Source organism: Entelurus aequoreus, linkage group LG10 (assembly GCF_033978785.1).
Source record: "Entelurus aequoreus isolate RoL-2023_Sb linkage group LG10, RoL_Eaeq_v1.1, whole genome shotgun sequence".
In the NCBI taxonomy this organism is placed as follows: domain Eukaryota; kingdom Metazoa; phylum Chordata; class Actinopteri; order Syngnathiformes; family Syngnathidae; genus Entelurus; species Entelurus aequoreus.
Genome location: NC_084740.1, coordinates 46,557,864 through 46,584,123, shown reverse-complemented (window position 1 = coordinate 46,584,123; position 26,260 = coordinate 46,557,864). Strand labels below are relative to the sequence as shown.

At 38.4% G+C, this 26,260-nt stretch overlaps 1 protein-coding gene across 4 annotated transcripts in view; it reads right to left on the bottom strand.

Moving 5' to 3' along the window:
• The window catches only part of LOC133658689 (rho guanine nucleotide exchange factor TIAM1-like), a 148,385-nt gene that overhangs the window by 109,792 nt on the left and 12,333 nt on the right, over positions 1-26,260 (bottom strand). For 2 of the 4 annotated variants that reach the window (XM_062061000.1, XM_062061001.1), the window contains exon 2: positions 7,570-7,665. The gene's annotated coding sequence lies outside the window, so the exon portion shown is untranslated. The other 2 variants (XM_062061002.1, XM_062061003.1) reach the window with 2 other exon arrangements.

The window sequence follows — 26,260 nt, the reverse complement described above, 5'->3', positions numbered from 1 at the left end:
GGAGTGGACCAAGCTCTGGCACTGATCATACAGGGAGTGGACTAAGTTCTGACACTGATCATACAGGGAGTGGACCAAGCTCTGACACTGATCATACAGGGAGTGGACCAAGCTCTGACACTGATCATACAGGGAGTGGACTAAGCTCTGACACTGATCATACAGGGAGTGGACTAAGCTCTGGCACTGATCATACAGGGAGTGGACCAAGCTCTGACACTGATCATACAGGGAGTGGACTAAGCTCTGACACTGATCATACAGGGAGTGGACTAAGCTCTGACACTGATCATACAGGGAGTGGACCAAGCTCTGGCACTGATCATACAGGGAGTGGACTAAGTTCTGACACTGATCATACAGGGAGTGGACCAAGCTCTGACACTGATCATACAGGGAGTGGACCAAGCTCTGACACTGATCATACAGGGAGTGGACTAAGCTCTGACACTGATCATACAGGGAGTGGACTAAGCTCTGGCACTGATCATACAGGGAGTGGACCAAGCTCTGACACTGATCATACAGGGAGTGGACTAAGCTCTGACACTGATCATACAGGGAGTGGACCAAGCTCTGGCACTGATCATACAGGGAGTGGACTAAGCTCTGACACTGATCATACAGGGAGTGGACTAAGCTCTGGCACTGATCATACAGGGAGTGGACCAAGCTCTGACACTGATCATACAGGGAGTGGACTAAGCTCTGACACTGATCATACAGGGAGTGGACCAAGCTCTGGCACTGATCATACAGGGAGTGGACTTACAACTTACAATGGTATTATTTTTGTATTGTTTCACTTTCACAAATTCCTCAGTAGATTCAGCAAAACGTCAGCGTGGCGTTACTGAGTCCGTTTAGCTGATTGGAGAGCTAGCTTGCGCAGCTAGTGGGTCCATGACCATGACTTCTGTTTTGTTTGATCTGCCGTTTTACTGCCTTGTTACAGACACCGTTTGGAAACAATTAAAGTATGAAAATAAACATTTACAGAATGTGTCTGTGTAAAAAACTAATTTCATAATGTATATACTGTATCTGCCACTAATATATGGAAATACATTTAGTGGGTGTGGCTTATATACCGCAGCGCTCTATAGTTTGTAAAATACGTTAATCATTTTGAGGTCAGATCAGGTCCATCAAAGCATGTTTGGATGAAGAAGCGGACAAAAATATCCTTTGTCCATTTTCACTTCCTGTGGGTGGAGCCTCCATACATGAATACATGTATTAACATGACAACATAAACACTGTTTTGGTTTCCCCCGGCAATGTGGGAGCATCACATTCTTCACATTCCTCTTCTGTTCCACCCTGCACACATTTGTTGCTGCACGTGTGAGAGACCTTTTTACCATGACAGATGGGCCATTGAAGGCATCACAGCGGTTAGCCCCGCCCCTTCTGCAGGACCATGAAAGCAACATTTGTTTGCCCCGCCCCTTCTGCAGCTCCATGAAAGCAACATTTGTTAGCCCCGCCCCTTCTGCAGCTCCACGAAAGCAACACGTGTGGGACGAGAATGTTGACGCTCAGAATGTTCTAGAGCAGGGGTGTCCAAAGTGCCGCCCGGGGGCCATTTTGGCTCGTGGTGACAATAATATTGGACAAGAACACATCAAAAAGTGGAATATAAGAACAAAAAGGTCAAATAACACAAAGCTGCTATGTTTTTCTCTTTAAAACTGTCATGAAAATATAATAAGAAAATAATACAAAACTGATGAATGTGACGTTGATCAAGAGACTTAAGCGTTGAAAGTAAATATAATCCCTTCATTTTAAAAAACACGCTACAGCACTGTTTGTAGCGCAAATGATATCACACACAAGTAAACACTTGCTTGTATCGCACATGATATCACACACAAGTAAACATGCTGCAGGACTGCTTGTATCGCACATGATATCACACACAAGTAAACATGCTGCAGGACTGCTTGTATCGCACACGATATCACACCCAAGTAAACACTTACTTGTATCGCACATGATATCACACACAAGTAAACATGCTGCAGGACTGCTTGTATCGCACATGATATCACACACAAGTAAACACTTGCTTGTATCGCACATGATATCACACAAGTAAACATGCTGCAGGACTGCTTGTATCGCACATGATATCACACGCAAGTAAACACGCTGCAGGACTGCTTGTATCACATATGATATCACACCCAAGTATACACGCTGCAGGACTGCTTGTATTGCACATGATATCACACACAAGTAAACACACTGCAAGACTGCTTGTATCGCACATGGTATCACACACAAATAAACACTCTGCCTGTATCGCACGTGATATCACACACAAGTAAACACACTGCGGGACAAGCTTGTATCGCACGTGATATCACACACAAGTAAACACTCTGCAGGACAGCTTGTATCGCACATGATATTGCACACAAGTAAACATGCTGCAGGGCTGCTTGTGTCGCACATGATATCACACACAAGTAAACACTGCAGGACTGCTTGTATCGCCCGATATCATCCAATACTTGTTTTATTGTTGCTGATATGGGACTGATATCAGAACCCCAAGCTAACAAGCTAACAAGCTAACACATGGCCAAATGAAAGGAGCACAATACAGACAGAAAAAGAATAAGAGGATTTCCCTCAAACTGCTAACTTAGTTTGAAGTTAGCAACAACAACAACAAACTGCTAAGTTAGCAACAACAACAACAAAGTGCTAAGTTAGCAACAACAACAAAGTGCTAAGTTAGCAACAACAACAACAACAACAACAAACTGCTAAGTTAGCAACAACAACAAAGTGCTAAGTTAGCAACAACAACAACAACAAAGTGCTAAGTTAGCAACAACAAAAACAACAACAAAGTGCTAAGTTAGCAACAACAACAACAAAGTGCTAAGTTAGCAACAACAACAACAACAACATTATGTGGCCCCTGCTGGGAAACCTTTAGACACTCAACTAAAATACTATTAGCTTTTGAAATACAAATAAAACATACTTCAAATAAAAAAGTACAGTTTAAAAAATAAAATAATACTAACTTATGAAATATTTTGAAAAACAACATAGTAAAGACTGTTAAATGTGTAACTGAAAATTAATATTTATGTACAGGCAGAATATTTGACACCTATATTATTCTATTCTTACATGGGGAAACAGCAGTAAACAAGGAAACAAAAAATCAGTATCTCTTTTCAGCATTTAAAAAAACAAAACAAACAAACAAACAAATATATATATATATATATATATATATATATATATATATATATATATATATATATATATATATATATATATATATATATATATATATATATATATATATATATATATATATATATATATACACTGTATATTGGAATGGCCCCTGTGGCCCTTGGTGGAAAAAAGAAGTATTTAAAATTAAAATAATATATACTTAAAATATAAACACATTTTAGTAAATTAAAAAATTAATAATAATGCTAACTTAGGAAGTAATTAATTAGAAAAATGACCAAAAAAATAGTAAAAATTAAAATTAAAAAAAATCTCTTTTCAGCATTTAAAATATATATACAGTATTTATATATATTGTATTTACATTGTTGTTTGCTCATGTATTTATTTCAAAGACTTCTATTTTATTTATATATCAAAATGGCCTCCGCAAATCTTTGAAATTGAAACAATACATACTTAAAATATAAACAAGTTTAGTTCATTGGAACATTTAAAAAAAATAACAACAACCAGCACGGTGGCACAGGGGTTAGTGCATGTGCCTCACAATACGAAGGTCCTGAGTAGTCCTGAGTTCAATCCCGGGCTCGGGATCTTTCTGTGTGGAGTTTGCATGTTCTCCCCGGGACTGCGTGGGTTCTACTCCGGCTTCCTCCCAGACATGCACCTGGGGATAGGCCCCTCCCACCTCCAAAGACATGCACCTGGGGACAGGCACCTCCCACCTCCAAAGACATGCACCTGGGGATAGGCCCCTCCCACCTCCAAAGACATGCACCTGGGGACAGGCCCCTCCCACCTCCAAAGACATGCACCTGGGGATAGGCCCCTCCCACCTCCAAAGACATGCACCTGGGGATAGGCTCCTCCCACCTCCAAAGACATGCACCTGGGGATAGGCTCCTCCCACCTCCAAAGACACGCACCTGGGGATAGGTTGATTGGCAACACTAAAGCTATTAATGAATAAATATTACAAATAGATATTTGTGTACAGGGCAGAACTTTTGACAAACAAGTTATGAATAAGTGTTTCAAATAATAATCACTTATAATAATAATATATTTAGTCACCAAGCTGACATAATATCTGTTTTTAGATTGAAAAATAAAAATAAATATGGCCGTCCTTGAGGGAAAAAGTTTGGACACCGCTGCACTAAACTATGAAAAGTCTCCATATTTTGATATTGGAGCAAAAAGATGTGATATCGGCGGTGTTGACACTTCAGTATCACACGTGTACCCCCATGGCTTGTCAATGAACCCCCGATTCCATGATGCACCCTGGGACTTCTCCTTGGCACATTTGCAATTCATTAGGGGGGGGCATCACAAACACACTGCTGCTTTTGTCATGACAACACACACACACACACACACGCACACACACACACACACACACACACACACACACACACACACACAAACATGTAAGAAGACCCTCCCCTCCCCCAACAAAACACTTGAAATTGTGACATGAAGCAAGGAAAAAAAGTCTAAAAAAAGGTGTGGGGAGGACATGACATGTGTACACGGGGGCCCCAAAAACATGGTGACCCTTGGTCACTACACACACACACACACACACACACACACACACACACAAGTACAAAAGGCAAAAGCAGTGAAGTTGTCAGGTTGTGTAAATGCTAAATAAAAAGAGAATACAACAAATCCTTTTCAACTTCTCTTCAATTGAATAGACTGCAAAGACAAGATATTTCATGTTCACACTGAGAAACTTTCTTATTTCTTGCAAATAATCATGAAGTTAGAATGTAATAGCAGCAACACACTGCAAAAAAGGCATTTTTAGCAGTGTGTTACATGGCCTTTCCTTTTAACAACACTCAGTAAAGGTTTGGGAACTGAGGAGACACATTTTTGAAGTGGAATTCTTTCCCATTCTTGTTTGATGTACAGCTTAAGTTGTTCAACAGTCTCACTTCTCATATTTTAGCCTTCACACATTTTCAATGTCTGGACTACAGGCAGGCCAGTCTAGTACCCACACTCTTTTACTATGAAGCCACGTTGATGTAACACCTGGCTTGGCTTTGTCTTGCTGAAATAAGCAGGGGCGTCCATGGTAACGTTGCTTGGATGGCAACATATGTTGCTCCAAAAGCTGTATGTACCTTTCAGCATTAATGGTGCCTTCACAGATGTGTAAGTTACCCATGTCTTGACCACTAATACACCCCCATACCATCACACATGCTGCCTTCTACACTTTCACCCTAGAACATGTCTTGACCACTAATACACCCCCATACCATCACACATGCTGCCTTTTACACTTTCACCCTAGAACATGTCTTGACCACTAATACACCCCCATACCATCACACATGCTGCCTTTTACACTTTCACCCTAGAACATGTCTTGACCACTAATACACCCCCATACCATCACACATGCTGCCTTCTACACTTTCACCCTAGAACATGTCTTGACCACTAATACACCCCCATACCATCACACATGCTGCCTTTTACACTTTCACCCTAGAACATGTCTTGACCACTAATACACCCCCATACCATCACACATGCTGCCTTTTACACTTTCACCCTAGAACATGTCTTGACCACTAATACACCCCCATACCATCACACATGCTGCCTTTTACACTTTCACCCTAGAACATGTCTTGACCACTAATACACCCCCATACCATCACACATGCTGCCTTTTACACTTTCACCCTAGAACATGTCTTGACCACTAATACACCCCCATACCATCACACATGCTGCCTTTTACACTTTGCGTTGATAACAGTCTGGATGGTTCGCTTCCCCTTTGGTCCGGATGACTGCAGGCGGGCCAGGAAAGTACCCGCACTCTTTTTTTACGAAGCCACGCTGTTGTTACACGTGCTGAATGTGGCTTGGCATTGTCTTGCTGAAATAAGCAGGGGCGTCCATGAAAAAGACGGCGCTTAGATGGCAACATATGTTGCTCCAAAAGCTGTATGTACCTTTCAGCATTAATGGTGCCTTCACAGATGTGTAAGTTACCCATGTCTTGGGCACTAATACACCCCCATACCATCACACATGCTGCCTTCTACACTTTCACCCTAGAACATGTCTTGACCACTAATACACCCCCATACCATCACACATGCTGCCTCTTACACTTTCACCCTAGAACAATCCAGATGGTTCTTTTCCTCTTTGTTCGTCCACAGTTTCCAAAAACAATATGAAATGTGGACTCGTCAGACCACAGAACACTTTTCCACTTTGCATCAGTCCATCTTAGATGAGCTCAGGCCCAGCGAAGCGTCTCTGGGTGTTGTTGATAAATGGCTGTGGCTTTGCATAGTAGAGTTTTAACTTGCACTTACAGATGTAGCGACCAACTGTAGTTACTGACAGTGGTTTTCTGAAGTGTTCCTGAGCCCATGTGGTGATATCTTTTACACACTGTCGCTTTTTGATGCAGTACTGCATGAGGGATCCCAGGTGTGTAATATCATGGCTTACCTGCAGTGATTTCTCCAGATTCTCTGCACCTTTTGATGATATTACGGAGCGTAGATGGTGAAATCCCTAAATTCCTTGTTGAGAAATGTTGTTGTTCAACAATTTGCTCAGGCATTTGTTGACAAAGTGGTGACCCTCGCCCCGTCCTTGTTTGTGAATGACTGAGCATTTCATGGAAGCTGCTTTTATACCCAATCATGGCACCCACCTGTTCCCAATTAGCCTGTTCACCTGTGGGATGTTCCAAATAAGTCTTTGACGAACATTCCTCAACTTTATCACTCTTTTTTGCCACTTGTGCCAGCTTTTTTGAAACATGTTGCAGGCATCAAATTCCAAATGAGCTAATATTTGCAAGAAATAAGAAAGTTTCTCAGTGTGAACATGAAATATCTTGTCTTTGCAGTCTATTCAATTGAAGAGAAGTTGAAAAGGATTTGTTGTTATTTAGCATTTACACAACCTGACAAGTTCACTGCTTTTGTGAGAAGTAAATGAACTTACTTTGTGAGAGTCCGTGTAAAGTAAAGACTGAGCGTCAGAGAAGATCCTTCCTGCAGGGCCGGTGTGAAGAAGAAGAAGTGGAGGAGGATGTTTCCTCCACTCTTGTAAATGACCCCCACACCCCTCCCACCCTCCTATGATGCCCCCCAATGTTCCCTCCCTGGTCTGCTCCCTAATTGCCAGGAGTAGAAAACACCAAAACAGAAGGAGTCCCCCGCACTAAGCTCCTCCCTCCCGGACCCCAGGGCAAGAAGAGAGTAGTGTGTGTGTGTGTGTGTGTGTGTGTGTGTGTGTGTGTGTGTGTGTGTGTGTGTGTGTGTGTGTGTGACTGACCGGGGGATGGCAGGCTGTTGCCATGGCAGCATCAGTGGTCACATGACAATGGCGCCGGAGGAGGAAGACCACGCCCACAGTGCGAGGAGACGAACGCTGGAGGGGACCAAACCACAAGAGAAAAAAGGTGAGGATGAAGTGAAACACTGACAGGATGTGGAAAAGTCTTTGAATAGTTGGACTGTTGGCCTCAAACTGAGTGTCATAAAGCAGGACTTTCAGGTGGAAACATACACAACTAGCTAAAAAGCTAGCAAAAAAAACATTGGCATGCTAACATAAGACACATTTGCATACTTCAAAGATGGCGCCAAGTGTCAAAATTCATGATTTTTAGGTCTAAACATAGAAAATTGTTAACACACGTTAATTGTTAGCATACTTGCTCGACAGCTCGGAGTATCAAAAACCAGGAGTTTTAGGTGGAAACAGACAAAATTAGCCAAAAAAGCCGACAAAAAATGTTACAACGTTGGCATGCTAACATAAAAAACATTTGCATACTTCAAAAGATGGCGCCAAGTATCAAAATTCATGATTTTTAGGTCGAAACATAAAAAATATCTAAAAAGCTAGCAAAAAAATGTTAGCATGCTAACGTTCTCACAGATATGCCAACAGTTAACGTGCAGTAACTGTTAGCATACCTGCTCGACAGCTCCGAGTATCACAAACCAGGAGTTTTAGGTGGAAACAGACAAAATTAGCTGAAAAGCTAGCTCAAAACATTGGCATAGTAACTGAAGAGACATTCGCCAAATATCAAAATTCATGATTTTTAAGTCTAAACATAAAAAAAAATTGCTAAAAAGCTAGCAAAAAATGTTAGCATGCCAACGTTCTTACACATATACTAACAGTTAACGTAGGTTAACTGTTAGCATACATGCTCGACAGCTATGAGTATGGAAAAACATGATTTTTTAGATGTAAACATACCAAAATAGCTACGAAGCTAGCAAGAAACAGTGTGCTAAGGTAGCATGCTAATATCAGAGACAATAGCACACTTCATCTCTAGTTAGTTAGATAGTTAGCATGCTACATTAGCACACTTCAAAGACAGTTAGCATGCTACATTAGCACACTTCAAAGATAGTTAGCATGCTACATTAGCACACTTCAAAGATAGCGCCAAGTATCAAAATGCTTCATCTTTAGGTCCAAACATAAAAAATAGCTGAAAAGCTAGCAAAAACTGCTAGCATGCTAACACTCTTGCAGATAAGCTAACATTTAACGTGTGTTAACTGTTAGCTTACAGAAATATTATTCAAACAATAAATATATTTTTACACCTTCATACATTTCTGAAAAAGCTCCATGGAGCCACGAGGGTGGCGCTAAAGGTCTAACATGTCCATGGTCTAACGTGTCCATGGTCTAACGTGTCCATGGTCTAGCGTGTCCATGGTCTAACGTGTCCATGGTCTAGCGTGTCCATGGTGTAGCGTGTCCATGGTCTAGCATGTCCATGGTCTAACGTGTCCATGGTCTAACGTGCCCATGGTCTAACGTGTCCATGGTCGAACGTGTCCATGGTCTAACATGTCCATGGTCTAACGTGTCCATGGTCTAACGTGTCCATGGTCTAACATGTCCATGGTCTAGTGTGTCCATGGTCGAACGTGTCCATGGTCGAACGTGTCCCTGGTCTAACGTGTCCATGGTCGAACGTGTCCATGGTCTAGTGTGTCCATGGTCTAACGTGTCCCTGGTCTAACGTGTCCATGGTCTAACATGTCCATGGTCTAACGTGTCCATGGTCTAACATGTCCATGGTCTAATGTGTCCATGGTCTAACGTGTCCATGGTCTAGTGTGTCCATGGTCTAACGTGTCCATGGTCTAGTGTGTCCATGGTCTAGCGTGTCCATGGTCTGACGTGTCCATGGTCTAGTGTGTCCATGGTCTAATGTGTCCATGGTCTAGTGTGTCCATGGTCTAGTGTGTCCATGGTCTAACGTGTCCCTGGTCTAGTGTGTCCCTGGTCTAACGTGTCCCTGGTCTAGTGTGTCCATGGTCTAACGTGTCCCTGGTCTATTGTGTCCATGGTCTAGTGTGTCCATGGTCTAACGTGTCCCTGGTCTAGTGTGTCCCTGGTCTAACGTGTCCCTGGTCTAGTGTGTCCATGGTCTTCACCAAACAGGAAGTAGCCTGCTGGCTAAGAGGAACAACAACTTGTAGGGAGATTTAAAAAAATACATTTAACACATTTAAGTCTTTAGTGGACTTAATGTTTGCTAAAGAGCCTTAATGGGATTAATAATTTAATTAATGTAATTAATGTAATTAAGGTGATTAATAATTTAATTAATGTAATTAATGTGATTAATAATTTAATTAATGTAATTAATGTGATTAATAATTCAATTAATGTAATTAATGTAATTAATGTGATTAATGTGATTAATGTAATTAATGTGATTAATGTGATTGAGGTGATTAATGTGATTAATGTGATTGAGGTGATTAATGTGATTAAGGTGATTCATGTGATTCATGTAATTAAGGTGATTAATGTGATTGTGATTAAGGTGATTAAGGTGATTAATGTGATTGTGATTGAGGTGATTAATGTGATTAAGGTGATTAATGTGATTCATGTAATTAAGGTGATTAATGTGATTGTGATTAATGTGATTAATGTAATTAATGTGATTAATGTGATTAATGTGATTAATGTGATTAAGGTGATTAATGTGATTGTGATTAAGGTGATTAAGGTGATTAATGTGATTGAGGTGATTAAGGTTATTAATGTGATTAATGTAATTAAGGTGATTAATGTGATTGTGATTAAGGTGATTAAGGTGATTAATGTGATTGAGGTGATTAATGTGATTAAGGTGATTAATGTGATTGTGATTAAGGTGATTAAGGTGATTAATGTGATTGAGGTGATTAATGTGATTAAGGTGATTAATGTGATTGTGATTAAGGTGATTAAGGTGATTAATGTGATTAAGGTGATTAATGTGATTAATGTGATTTGAAAAAGAAGTCCCTTAAATCCGATGCCACTAATCCTGGAATGCAAAACGTCAACATAGTTTTTGTTCCTCCAAGACGCAAGAAGTAGCCTGCTAGCTAACAAAAAGATCAGCAAACATTTAAGACAAAAGTAACATTTTTCTTTGGAATAAAAATCCATCTCAATTCCTTAATTGTCCTATTTGTGTTTATTGTTGATGTTTTTCAGCTACTTCCTGTTTGATGAGGCGGAACAGCGCCTTCTGCTGGCCGCTGCCAAGTACTGCACTCTTTTTTGCCTCCACAGTCACCCCACAAAGTATGAACTTTTCAGAATCAGAATCAGAATCAGAATCACAATCAGAATCACAATCAGAATCACAATCAGAATCAGAATAGTTTTATTGCCATTGTTTGAGAACGGGTTCACAAACTAGGAATTTTTCTTTTGCAACAACTTTTGCAACATTTTGTGGTGTTACAGCCTTCATTTGAAATCAAATAAATAAATTTTTGTCCTAAAATTCTACACACAATACCCTATAAATACATTGTGAAAAGATTATTTTAAAAATTTGGGGGGAATTTATAAAAACAAAAATCACATGTACATAAGTATTGACAGCCTTTGTTGGTGCACCTTTGAAGAAGTGTCCAAAATACAACTTGCTGTCCAAAATACAACTTGCTGTCCAAAATACAACTTGGTGTTCAAAATACAACTTGGTGTTCAAAATACAACTTGGTGTCCAAAATACAACTTGGTGTTCAAAATACAACTTGGTGTTCAAAATACAACTTGGTGTCCAAAATACAACTTGGTGTTCAAAATACAACTTGGTGTCCAAAATACAACTTGGTGTCCAAAATACAACTTGCTGTCCAAAATACAACTTGGTGTCCAAAATACAACTTGCTGTCCGAAATACAACTTGCTGTCCGAAATACAACTTGCTGTCCGAAATACAACTTGGTGTCCGAAATACAACTTGCTGTCCGAAATACAACTTGCTGTCCGAAATACAACGTGGTGTCCAAAATACAACTTGCTGTCCAAAATACAACTTGGTGTTCAAAATACAACTTGCTGTCCAAAATACAACTTGCTGTCCAAAATACAACTTGCTGTCCGAAATACAACTTGGTGTCCGAAATACAACTTGCTGTCCGAAATACAACTTGCTGTCCGAAATACAACTTGGTGTCCAAAATACAACTTGCTGTCCAAAATACAACTTGGTGTTCAAAATACAACTTGGTGTCCAAAATACAACTTGGTGTCCAAAATACAACTTGGTGTCCAAAATACAACTTGCTGTCCAAAATACAACTTGGTGTCCAAAATACAACTTGCTGTCCAAAATACAACTTGGTGTCCAAAATACAACTTGCTGTCCAAAATACAACTTGCTGTCCAAAATACAACTTGCTGTCCAAAATACAACTTGGTGTCCAAAATACAACTTGGTGTCCAAAATACAACTTGGTGTTCAAAATACAACTTGCTGTCCAAAATACAACTTGGTGTTCAAAATACAACTTGGTGTCCAAAATACAACTTGGTGTTCAAAATACAACTTGCTGTCCAAAATACAACTTGGTGTCCAAAATACAACTTGGTGTCCAAAATACAACTTGCTGTCCAAAATACAACTTGCTGTCCAAAATACAACTTGGTGTCCAAAATACAACTTGGTGTCCAAAATACAACTTGGTGTCCAAAATACAACTTGCTGTCCAAAATACAACTTGCTGTCCGAAATACAACTTGGTGTCCGAAATACAACTTGCTGTCCGAAATACAACTTGCTGTCCGAAATACAACTTGGTGTCCGAAATACAACTTGGTGTCCAAAATACAACTTGGTGTCCAAAATACAACTTGGTGTCCAAAATACAACTTGGTGTCCAAAATACAACTTGCTGTCCAAAATACAACTTGCTGTCCAAAATACAACTTGGTGTCCAAAATACAACTTGCTGTCCAAAATACAACTTGGTGTCCAAAATACAACTTGGTGTTCAAAATACAACTTGGTGTTCAAAATACAACTTGGTGTCCAAAATACAACTTGGTGTTCAAAATACAACTTGGTGTTCAAAATACAACTTGGTGTCCAAAATACAACTTGCTGTCCAAAATACAACTTGGTGTCCAAAATACAACTTGCTGTCCGAAATACAACTTGCTGTCCGAAATACAACTTGCTGTCCGAAATACAACTTGGTGTCCGAAATACAACTTGCTGTCCGAAATACAACTTGCTGTCCGAAATACAACTTGGTGTCCAAAATACAACTTGCTGTCCAAAATACAACTTGGTGTTCAAAATACAACTTGCTGTCCAAAATACAACTTGGTGTCCAAAATACAACTTGCTGTCCAAAATACAACTTGCTGTCCGAAATACAACTTGCTGTCCGAAATACAACTTGCTGTCCGAAATACAACTTGCTGTCCGAAATACAACTTGCTGTCCGAAATACAACTTGGTGTCCAAAATACAACTTGCTGTCCAAAATACAACTTGGTGTTCAAAATACAACTTGGTGTCCAAAATACAACTTGGTGTCCAAAATACAACTTGCTGTCCAAAATACAACTTGGTGTGCAAAATACAACTTGCTGTCCAAAATACAACTTGCTGTCCAAAATACAACTTGGTGTCCAAAATACAACTTGGTGTCCAAAATACAACTTGCTGTCCAAAATACAACTTGGTGTCCAAAATACAACTTGGTGTCCAAAATACAACTTGCTGTCCAAAATACAACTTGGTGTCCAAAATACAACTTGCTGTCCAAAATACAACTTGCTGTCCAAAATACAACTTGGTGTTCAAAATACAACTTGGTGTCCAAAATACAACTTGGTGTTCAAAATACAACTTGGTGTCCAAAATACAACTTGCTGTCCAAAATACAACTTGGTGTCCAAAATACAACTTGGTGTCCAAAATACAACTTGGTGTCCAAAATACAACTTGGTGTCCAAAATACAACTTGGTGTCCAAAATACAACTTGGTGTCCAAAATACAACTTGGTGTCCAAAATACAACTTGCTGTCCAAAATACAACTTGGTGTCCGAAATACAACTTGGTGTCCGAAATACAACTTGCTGTCCGAAATACAACTTGCTCTCCGAAATACAACTTGGTGTCCAAAATACAACTTGGTGTCCAAAATACAACTTGGTGTCCAAAATACAACTTGGTGTCCAAAATACAACTTGCTGTCCAAAATACAACTTGCTGTCCAAAATACAACTTGCTGTCCAAAATACAACTTGCTGTCCAAAATACAACTTGCTGTCCAAAATACAACTTGCTGTCCAAAATACAACTTGCTGTCCAAAATACAACTTGCTGTCCAAAATACAACTTGCTGTCCAAAATACAACTTGCTGTCCGAAATAGAACTTGCTGTCCGAAATACAACTTGGTGTCCGAAATACAACTTGCTGTCCGAAATACAACTTGCTGTCCGAAATACAACTTGCTGTCCAAAATACAACTTGGTGTCCAAAATACAACTTGCTGTCCAAAATACAACTTGGTGTTCAAAATACAACTTGGTGTCCAAAATACAACTTGGTGTCCAAAATACAACTTGGTGTCCAAAATACAACTTGGTGTCCAAAATACAACTTGCTGTCCAAAATACAACTTGCTGTCCAAAATACAACTTGCTGTCCAAAATACAACTTGCTGTCCAAAATACAACTTGCTGTCCAAAATACAACTTGGTGTCCAAAATACAACTTGCTGTCCAAAATACAACTTGCTGTCCAAAATACAACTTGGTGTCCAAAATACAACTTGGTGTCCAAAATACAACTTGCTGTCCAAAATACAACTTGGTGTTCAAAATACAACTTGGTGTTCAAAATACAACTTGGTGTCCAAAATACAACTTGGTGTTCAAAATACAACTTGGTGTCCAAAATACAACTTGGTGTCCAAAATACAACTTGCTGTCCAAAATACAACTTGGTGTCCAAAATACAACTTGCTGTCCAAAATACAACTTGGTGTCCAAAATACAACTTGGTGTCCGAAATACAACTTGCTGTCCGAAATACAACTTGCTGTCCAAAATACAACTTGCTGTCCAAAATACAACTTGCTGTCCAAAATACAACTTGGTGTCCAAAATACAACTTGCTGTCCAAAATACAACTTGGTGTCCAAAATACAACTTGGTGTCCAAAATACAACTTGGTGTCCAAAATACAACTTGGTGTCCAAAATACAACTTGCTGTCCAAAATACAACTTGCTGTCCAAAATACAACTTGGTGTCCAAAATACAACTTGCTGTCCAAAATACAACTTGCTGTCCAAAATACAACTTGCTGTCCAAAATACAACTTGGTGTCCAAAATACAACTTGGTGTCCGAAATACAACTTGCTGTCCGAAATACAACTTGCTGTCCAAAATACAACTTGCTGTCCAAAATACAACTTGCTGTCCAAAATACAACTTGGTGTCCAAAATACAACTTGCTGTCCAAAATACAACTTGGTGTCCAAAATACAACTTGGTGTCCAAAATACAACTTGGTGTCCAAAATACAACTTGCTGTCCAAAATACAACTTGCTGTCCAAAATACAACTTGCTGTCCAAAATACAACTTGGTGTCCAAAATACAACTTGCTGTCCAAAATACAACTTGCTGTCCAAAATACAACTTGGTGTCCAAAATACAACTTGGTGTCCAAAATACAACTTGGTGTCCAAAATACAACTTGCTGTCCAAAATACAACTTGGTGTTCAAAAGACAACTTGGTGTTCAAAATACAACTTGCTGTCCAAAATACAACTTGGTGTCCAAAATACAACTTGGTGTCCAAAATACAACTTGGTGTTCAAAATACAACTTGGTGTCCAAAATACAACTTGGTGTCCAAAATACAACTTGCTGTCCAAAATACAACTTGGTGTCCAAAATACAACTTGCTGTCCAAAATACAACTTGCTGTCCAAAATACAACTTGCTGTCAAAAATACAACTTGGTGTCCAAAATACAACTTGCTGTCCAAAATACAACTTGGTGTCCAAAATACAACTTGGTGTCCAAAATACAACTTGCTGTCCAAAATACAACTTGGTGTCCGAAATACAACTTGCTGTCCGAAATACAACTTGCTGTCCAAAATACAACTTGGTGTCCAAAATACAACTTGCTGTCCAAAATACAACTTGGTGTTCAAACTACAACTTGGTGTCCAAAATACAACTTGGTGTCCAAAATACAACTTGGTGTCCAAAATACAACTTGGTGTCCAAAATACAACTTGCTGTCCAAAATACAACTTGCTGTCCAAAATACAACTTGCTGTCCAAAATACAACTTGCTGTCCAAAATACAACTTGCTGTCCAAAATACAACTTGCTGTCCAAAATACAACTTGGTGTCCAAAATACAACTTGCTGTCCAAAATACAACTTGCTGTCCAAAATACAACTTGGTGTCCAAAATACAACTTGCTGTCCAAAATACAACTTGGTGTTCAAATTAAAACTTGCTGTCCAAAATACAACTTGGTGTTCAAAATACAACTTGGTGTCCAAAATACAACTTGGTGTTCAAAATACAACTTGGTGTCCAAAATACAACTTGGTGTCCAAAATACAACTTGCTGTCCAAAATACAACTTGCTGTCCAAAATACAACTTGCTGTCCAAAATACAACTTGCTGTCCAAAATACAACTTGGTGTCCAAAATACAACTTGGTGTCCAAAATACAACTTGCTGTCCAAAATACAACTTGGTGTCCGAAATACAACTTGGTGTCCGAAATACAACTTGCTGTCCAAAATACAACTTGGTGTCCAAAATACAACTTGCTGTCCAAAATACAACTTGGTGTTCAAACTACAACTTGGTGTCCAAAATACAACTTGGTGTCCAAAATACAACTTGCTGTCCAAAATACAACTTGGTGTTCAAACTACAACTTGGTGTCCAAAATACAACTTGGTGTCCAAAATACAACTTGCTGTCCAAAATACAACTTGCTGTCCAAAATACAACTTGCTGTCCAAAATACAACTTGCTGTCCAAAATACAACTTGGTGTCCAAAATACAACTTGCTGTCCAAAATACAACTTGCTGTCCAAAATACAACTTTGTGTCCAAAATACAACTTGCTGTCCAAAATACAACTTGCTGTCCAAAATACAACTTGGTGTCCGAAATACAACTTGCTGTCCGAAATACAACTTGCTGTCCAAAATACAACTTGCTGTCCAAAATACAACTTGGTGTCCAAAATACAACTTGCTGTCCAAAATACAACTTGCTGTCCAAAATACAACTTGGTGTTCAAAATACAACTTGGTGTCCAAAATACAACTTGGTGTCCAAAATACAACTTGGTGTCCAAAATACAACTTGCTGTCCAAAATACAACTTGCTGTCCAAAATACAACTTGGTGTCCAAAATACAACTTGCTGTCCAAAATACAACTTGCTGTCCAAAATACAACTTGGTGTCCAAAATACAACTTGGTGTCCAAAATACAACTTGGTGTCCAAAATACAACTTGCTGTCCAAAATACAACTTGGTGTTCAAAATACAACTTGGTGTTCAAAATACAACTTGCTGTCCAAAATACAACTTGGTGTCCAAAATACAACTTGGTGTCCAAAATACAACTTGGTGTTCAAAATACAACTTGGTGTCCAAAATACAACTTGGTGTCCAAAATACAACTTGCTGTCCAAAATACAACTTGGTGTCCAAAATACAACTTGCTGTCCAAAATACAACTTGCTGTCCAAAATACAACTTGCTGTCCAAAATACAACTTGCTGTCCAAAATACAACTTGGTGTCCAAAATACAACTTGCTGTCCAAAATACAACTTGGTGTCCAAAATACAACTTGGTGTCCAAAATACAACTTGCTGTCCAAAATACAACTTGGTGTCCGAAATACAACTTGCTGTCCGAAATACAACTTGCTGTCCAAAATACAACTTGGTGTCCAAAATACAACTTGCTGTCCAAAATACAACTTGGTGTTCAAACTACAACTTGGTGTCCAAAATACAACTTGGTGTCCAAAATACAACTTGGTGTCCAAAATACAACTTGCTGTCCAAAATACAACTTGGTGTTCAAACTACAACTTGGTGTCCAAAATACAACTTGGTGTCCAAAATACAACTTGGTGTCCAAAATACAACTTGCTGTCCAAAATACAACTTGGTGTCCAAAATACAACTTGCTGTCCAAAATACAACTTGGTGTTCAAACTACAACTTGGTGTCCAAAATACAACTTGGTGTCCAAAATACAACTTGGTGTCCAAAATACAACTTGGTGTCCAAAATACAACTTGGTGTCCAAAATACAACTTGCTGTCCAAAATACAACTTGCTGTCCAAAATACAACTTGGTGTCCAAAATACAACTTGCTGTCCAAAATACAACTTGCTGTCCAAAATACAACTTGGTGTTCAAACTACAACTTGGTGTCCAAAATACAACTTGGTGTCCAAAATACAACTTGGTGTCCAAAATACAACTTGCTGTCCAAAATACAACTTGGTGTCCAAAATACAACTTGCTGTCCAAAATACAACTTGGTGTTCAAACTACAACTTGGTGTCCAAAATACAATTTGGTGTCCAAAATACAACTTGGTGTCCAAAATACAACTTGGTGTCCAAAATACAACTTGGTGTCCAAAATACAACTTGCTGTCCAAAATACAACTTGGTGTCCAAAATACAACTTGGTGTCCAAAATACAACTTGGTGTCCAAAATACAACTTGGTGTCCAAAATACAACTTGCTGTCCAAAATACAACTTGGTGTCCAAAATACAACTTGGTGTCCAAAATACAACTTGCTGTCCAAAATACAACTTGGTGTTCAAAATACAACTTGGTGTCCAAAATACAACTTGCTGTCCAAAATAATTGGGCCCGTGAGGCGTCATGGGTGTAATCAGGAGTCTTACCCACATGGGTGTAATCAGGAGTCTTACCCACATGGGTGTAATCAGGAGTCTTACTCACATGGGTGTAATCAGGAGTCTTACCCACATGGGTGTAATCAGGAGTCTTACTCACATGGGTGTAATCAGGAGTCTTACCCACATGGGTGTAATCAGGAGTCTTACCCACATGGGTGTAATCAGGAGTCTTACCCACATGGGTGTAATCGGGAGTCTTACTCACATGGGTGTAATCGGGAGTCTTACCCACATGGGAGTAATCGGGAGTCTTACCCACATGGGTGTAATCGGGAGCCTTACCCATATGGGTGTAATCGGGAGTCTTACCCACATGGGTGTAATCGGGAGTCTTACCCACATGGGTGTAATCGGGAGTCTTACCCACATGAGTGTAATCGGGAGTCTTACTCACATGGGTGTAATCGGGAGTCTTACCCACATGGGAGTAATCGGGAGCCTTACCCACATGGGTGTAATCGGGAGTCTTACCCACATGGATGTAATCGGGAGTCTTACCCACATGGGTGTAATCGGGAGTCTTACCCACATGGGTGTAATCTGGAGTCTTACCTCACATGGGTGTAATCGGGAGTCTTACTCACATGGGTGTAATCGGGAGTCTTACCCACATGGGTGTAATCGGGAGTCTTACCCACATGGGTGTAATCGGGAGTCTTACCCACATGGGTGTAATCGGGAGTCTTACCCACATGGGTGTAATCGGGAGTCTTACCCACATGGGTGTAATCGGGAGTCTTACTCACATGGGTGTAATCGGGAGTCTTACTCACGTGGGTGTAATCGGGAGTCTTACCCACATGGGTGTAATCGGGAGTCTTACCCACATGGGTGTAATCGGGAGTCTTACCCACATGGGTGTAATCAGGAGTCTCACCCACAGGGAGAACATCCATTCTAATAATCTGACAAGATTGATGCTGCTAATACAACACATTTTGCTTCAGCATTTAGCACTTAATTTGAGCATTTAGCTTTAGCAATTGGCTTTTATATTTAGCTCCAACATTTAGCTGTAACATTTAGCTGTAACATTTAGCGTTATCATTTATATTTAGCTCCAACATTTAGCTGTAACATTTAGCTGTAACATTTAGCGTTATCATTTATATTTAGCTCCAACATTTAGCTCCAACATTTAGCTCTAACATTTAGCGTTATTTATATTTAGCTCCAACATTTAGCTCTAACATTTAGCGTTATCATTTATATTTAGCTGCAACATTTAGCTGTATCTTTCTCATTTAGCTTTAGCATTTACCTATATCATATACCCTTAGCATTTAGCTTTAGTATTTAGCTTTAGCATTAACATTTAGCTTTAGCATTTAGCTTTAATGTTAGTATTTAGCTTTAGCATTTACCTTTACATTTAGCTAACGTACATGTGATGGTAAAAGCTAACAAACAAAAGAAGTTTCAGATCATTCAAAGACAATTTCTCTTGGTTTACGGACTGAACGTGCATGTTTTTATCAACTGAAGACAATTTAGAACCTTGCAAGTGTGTTTCTGTAAAGGTGACGGAAAATTCAAGTCTTGGACAGACCTAAATGTAGTTTTTGGTGCTCACTGCAGACAATGAATGCAAAGAGCTGTTTGAGTGGCAGCTTAAAGGGGCTGAGCTGGCTGATGAAAAGACGAGTGAACATGAAAGCGGTGTTGCAGCCAGGAAGAGAGATCATTAGCTCTTTGCCTCTCAAGAGTCCACATCAAACACACGGGAGAGGTTTAGAATTCAGAGGAAGACGCACAAACCTCCTAAGGTGACTCACCAACTCTGCTTAGCACTTCTACTACTACTAGTACTACTACTGGTACGACTGTACTAGTACTACTAGTCTTGAGTTTAATAAATAACTTTACAAGGAATGCATTCTTTTTAAATAGAATGACAATAATTAGGCTACAAGAGGACATCATGTGTAAGTCGGGACAAGTGGAGTGGATGCATCCGCAACATTTACTTATATGACCCAATACAAACAACCTTCCCTAGTCATGGTGCAAAAACAAAAACAAATGTAACCCTCCCTTCCACATCCCACCTCAACGGACTGTAAATAACCAAATGTAAATAATCAAATGTATATACTTGTTCTTATGCTATCTGAGCTCACTATGTCCACTACTTGCTGTACATATCCTACCAAGTAAACACTGTACATATCCTACCAAGTAAACACTGTACATATCCTACCAAGTAAACACTGTACATATCCTACCAAGTAAACACTGTACATATCCTACCAAGTAAACACTTTACATATCCTACCAAGTAAACACTTTACATATCCTACCAAGTAAACACTGTACATATCCTACCAAGTAAACACTGTACATATCCTACCAAGTAAACACTTTACATATCCTACCAAGTAAACACTGTACATATCCTACCAAGTAAACACTGTACATATCCTACCAAGTCACACCTACACTGTTTCAATGTCCATTTCTCTGATGATGCAGTTGTTGATGACTGAAGTGATGATATCAACTAAACCCATACTTGCCAACCTTGAGACCTCCGATTCCGGGAGGTGGGATGTGGGGTGGGGCGTGGTCGGGGGTGGGGTGGGGGGCGTGGTTGGGGGCGTGGTTAAGAGGGGAGGAGTATATTTACAGCTAGAATTCACCAACTCGAGTATTTCATATATATTTCATATATATATATATATATATATGTATGAAATACTTGACTTTCAGTGAATTCTAGCTATATATATATATATATATATATATATATATATATATATATATATATATATATATATATATATATATATATATATATATATATATATATATATATATATATTCTATTATACATATAAATAAAAGAAATACTTGAATTTCAGTATTTCGGAGACTATCCAGTAGATGGCAGTATTGTCCTGTTTAAGAGTGTCACAACATTGCTGTTTACGGCAGACGAACTGCTTTACGGTAGACGAAAACGTGACGTGTGTTGTTGTGTGTTGTTACCGCGCTGGGAGGACGTTAATGAAAGTGCCTAACAATAAACCCACATAAGAAACCAACAACTCGCCCTCCATCATTCTACAGTTATAACGTCATTGGGCAGGCACGCTGTTAATATCGTGGGAAAGCGGACGTGAAAACAGACTGTCGCCGCTGTCCCCACTCAGGTCCGCATTGAGCTGGAGGGGGCGTGGCCTGCAGCTCCGGCTGAATTCCGGGAGTTTATCGGGAGAAAATTTCTTCCGGGAGGTTATCGGGAGAGGCGCTGAATACCGGGAGTCTCCCGGTAAAACCAGGAGGGTTGGCAAGTATGACTAAACCCTCCTCATCCCACCCCCCGGATTGTAAAGAACTTGTGTGATGACTGCATTATGATGATAGTATTATGATGATAGTATATATCTGTACCATCAATCCTCATCCCACCCCCCGGATTGTAAAGAACTTGTGTGATGACTGCATTATGATGATAGTATATATCTGATAGTATATATCTGTACCATCAATCCATTTAAGTGGACCCCGACTTAAACAAGTGGAAAAACTTATTGGGGTGTTACCATTTAGTGGTCAATTGTACGCAATATGTACTGTACTGTGCAATCTACTAATAAATATGTACTGTACTGTGCAATCTACTAATAAATATGTACTGTACTGTGCAATCTACTAATAAATCAATTGTACGGAATATGTACTGTACTGTGCAACCTACTAATAAATATGAACTGTACTGTGCAATCTACTAATAAATATGTACTGTACTGTGCAATCTACTAATAAATCAATTGTACGGAATATGTACTGTACTGTGCAATCTACTAATAAATATGTACTGTACTGTGCAATCTACTAATAAATCAATTGTACGGAATATGTATTTCACTGTGCAATCTACTAATAAATATGTACTGTACTGTGCAATCTACTAATAAATCAATTGTACGGAATATGTACTGTACTGTGCAATCTACTAATAAATCAATTGTACGGAATATGTACTGTACTGTGCAATCTACTAATAAAAGTTTCAATCAATCAATCACAAAAAGTCAAAACGCAACACAACCTGCTCACTGAACTTTGTGGACGTTATGAAAAATGTTGATGCTCCATAAAAACATCAAATTACACCCATTTAAATTAATTGCAAGTCGTGATGGGCAAAATGGCAAACTCTCTCCATACTTATCTATGTTATCCATGTTATCCATGTTATCTATGTTATCCATGTTATCTATGTTATCTATGTTATCCATGTTATCCATGTTATCCATGTTATCTATGTTATCCATGTTATCTATGTTATCTATGTTATCCATGTTATCCATGTTATCCATGTTATCTATGTTATCCATGTTATCCATGTTATCCATGTTATCCATGTTATTTATGTTATCCATGTTATCCATGTTATCTATGTTATCCATGTTATCCATGTTATCCATGTTATCTATGTTATCCATGTTATCCATGGTATCCATGTTATCCATGTTATCCATGTTATTTATGTTATCCATGTTATCCATGTTATTTATGTTATCCATGTTATTTATGTTATCCATGTTATCCATGTTATCTATGTTATCCATGTTATCCATGTTATCCATGTTATCTATGTTATCCATGTTATCCATGGTATCCATGTTATCCATGTTATCCATGTTATTTATGTTATCCATGTTATCCATGTTATTTATGTTATCCATGTTATCCATGTTATCCTTGTTATCTATGTTATCCATGTTTTCCATGTTATCTATGTTATCCATGTTATCCATGTTATTTATGTTATCCATGTTATCCATGTTATCCATGTTATCTATGTTATCCATGTTATCCATGTTATCTATGTTATCCATGTTATCCATGTTATTTATGTTATCCATGTTATCCATGTTATACATGTTATACATGTTATCCATGTTATCCATGTTATCTATGTTATCTATGTTATCCATGTTATCCATGTTATCCATGTTATTTATGTTATTTATGTTATCCATGTTATCCATGTTATTTATGTTATTTATGTTATCCATGTTATCCATGTTATCCATGTTATCCATGTTATTTATGTTATTTATGTTATCCATGTTATCCATGTTATCCATGTTATTTATGTTATTTATGTTATCCATGTTATCCATGTTATTTATGTTATCCATGCTATCTATGTTATCCATGTTATCCATGTTATCCATGTTATCTATGTTATCCATGTTATCCATGTTATTTATGTTATTTATGTTATCCATGTTATCCATGTTATCCATGTTATTTATGTTATCCATGTTATCCATGTTATCCATGTTATCTATGTTATCTATGTTATCCACGTTATCTATGTTATCCATGTTATTTATGTTATCCATGTTATTTATGTTATCCATGTTATCCATGTTATCCATGTTATTTATGTTATTTATGTTATCCAATGTTATCCATGTTATCCATGTTATCCATGTTATCTATGTTATCCATGTTATCCATGTTATCCATGTTATTTATGTTATCCATGCTATCCATGTTATCCATGGTATCCATGGTATCCATGTTATCCATGTTATTTATGTTATCCATGTTATCCATGTTATTTATGTTATTTATGTTATCCATGGTATCCATGTTATCCATGTTATTTATGTTATTTATGTTATCCATGTTATCCATGTTATCCATGTTATCTATGTTATCCATGTTATCCATGTTATCCATGTTATCCATGTTATCCATGTTATTTATGTTATTTATGTTATCCAATGTTATCCATGTTATCCATGTTATCCATGTTATCCATGTTATCTATGTTATCTATGTTATCTATGTTATCCATGTTATTTATGTTATCCATGTTATCCATGTTATCCATGTTATCCATGTTAACTATGTTATCCATGTTATCCATGTTATCCATGTTATCTATGTTATCCATGTTATCCATGTTATCCATGTTATCCATGTTATCCATGTTAGCTATGTTATCCATGTTATCCATGTTATCCATGTTATTTATGTTATCCATGTTATCCATGTTATCCATGTTATCCATATTATCTATGTTATCCATGTTATCCATGTTATTTATGTTATCCATGTTATCCATGTTATCCATGTTATCCATGTTATCCATGTGATCCATGTTATTTATGTTATCCATGTTATCTATGTTATCTATGTTATCCATGTTATCCATGTTATCCATGTTATCTATGTTATCTATGTTATCCATGTTATCCATGTTATCCATGTTATCTATGTTATCTATGTTATCCATGTTATCCATGTTATCCATGTTATTTATGTTATCCATGTTATTTATGTTATTTATGTTATTTATGTTATCCATTTTATCCATGTTATCCATGTTATCCATGTTATCTATGTTATCCATGTTATCCATGTTATCCATGTTATCCATGTTATTTATGTTATCCATGTTATCCATGTTATCCATGTTATCTATGTTATCCATGTTATCTATGTTATCTATGTTATCCATGTTATCCATGTTATTTATGTTATCCATGTTATCCATGTTATCCATGTTATCCATGTTATCCCCTAGCATTCAAAAAAGCGGTTATTCATCCTCTGCTCAAAAGACCTAACCTCGATCCTGACCTCATGGTAAACTACCGACCGGTCTCCCACCTTCCGTTTATTTCCAAAATTCTCGAAAAAACTGTTGCACAGCAGCTAAATGAACACTTAGTGACTAACAATCTCTGTGAACCTTTTCAATCCGGTTTCAGGGCAAATCACTCTACGGAGACAGCCCTCGCAAAAATGACTAATGATCTATTGCTAACGATGGATTCTGATGCGTCATCTATGTTGCTGCTTCTTGATCTTAGCGCCGCTTTCGATACCGTCGATCATAATATTTTATTAGAGCATATCAAAACACGTATTGGTATGTCAGACTTAGCCTTGTCTTGGTTTAACTCTTATCTTACTGACAGGATGCAGTGCGTCTCCCATAACAATGTGACCTCGGACTATGTCAAGGTAACGTGCGGAGTTCCCCAGGGTTCGGTTCTTGGCCCTGCACTCTTTAGTATTTACATGCTGCCGCTGGGTGACATCATACGCAAGTACGGTGTTAGCTTTCACTGTTATGCTGATGACACTCAACTCTACATGCCCCTAAAGCTGACCAACACGCCGGACTGTAGTCAGCTGGAGGCGTGTCTTAATGAAATTAAACAATGGATGTCCGCTAACTTTTTGCAACTCAACGCTAAGAAAACGGAAATGCTGATTATCGGTCCTGCTAGACACCAACATCTATTTAATAATACCACCTTAACATTTGACAACCAAACAATTAAACAAGGAGACTCGGTAAAGAATCTGGGTATTATCTTCGACCCAACTCTCTCGTTTGAGTCACACATTAAGAGTGTTACTAAAACGGCCTTCTTTCATCTCCGTAATATCGCTAAAATTCGTTCCATCTTGTCCACTAGCGACGCTGAGATCATTATTCATGCGTTCGTTACGTCTCGTCTCGATTACTGTAACGTATTATTTTCGGGCCTCCCTATGTCTAGCATTAAAAGATTACAGTTGGTACAAAATGCGGCTGCAAGGCTTTTGACAAAAACAAGAAAGTTTGATCATATTACGCCTATACTGGCTCACTTGCACTGGCTTCCTGTGCACTTAAGATGCGACTTTAAGGTTTTACTACTTACGTATAAAATATTACACGGTTTAGCTCCAGCCTATCTCG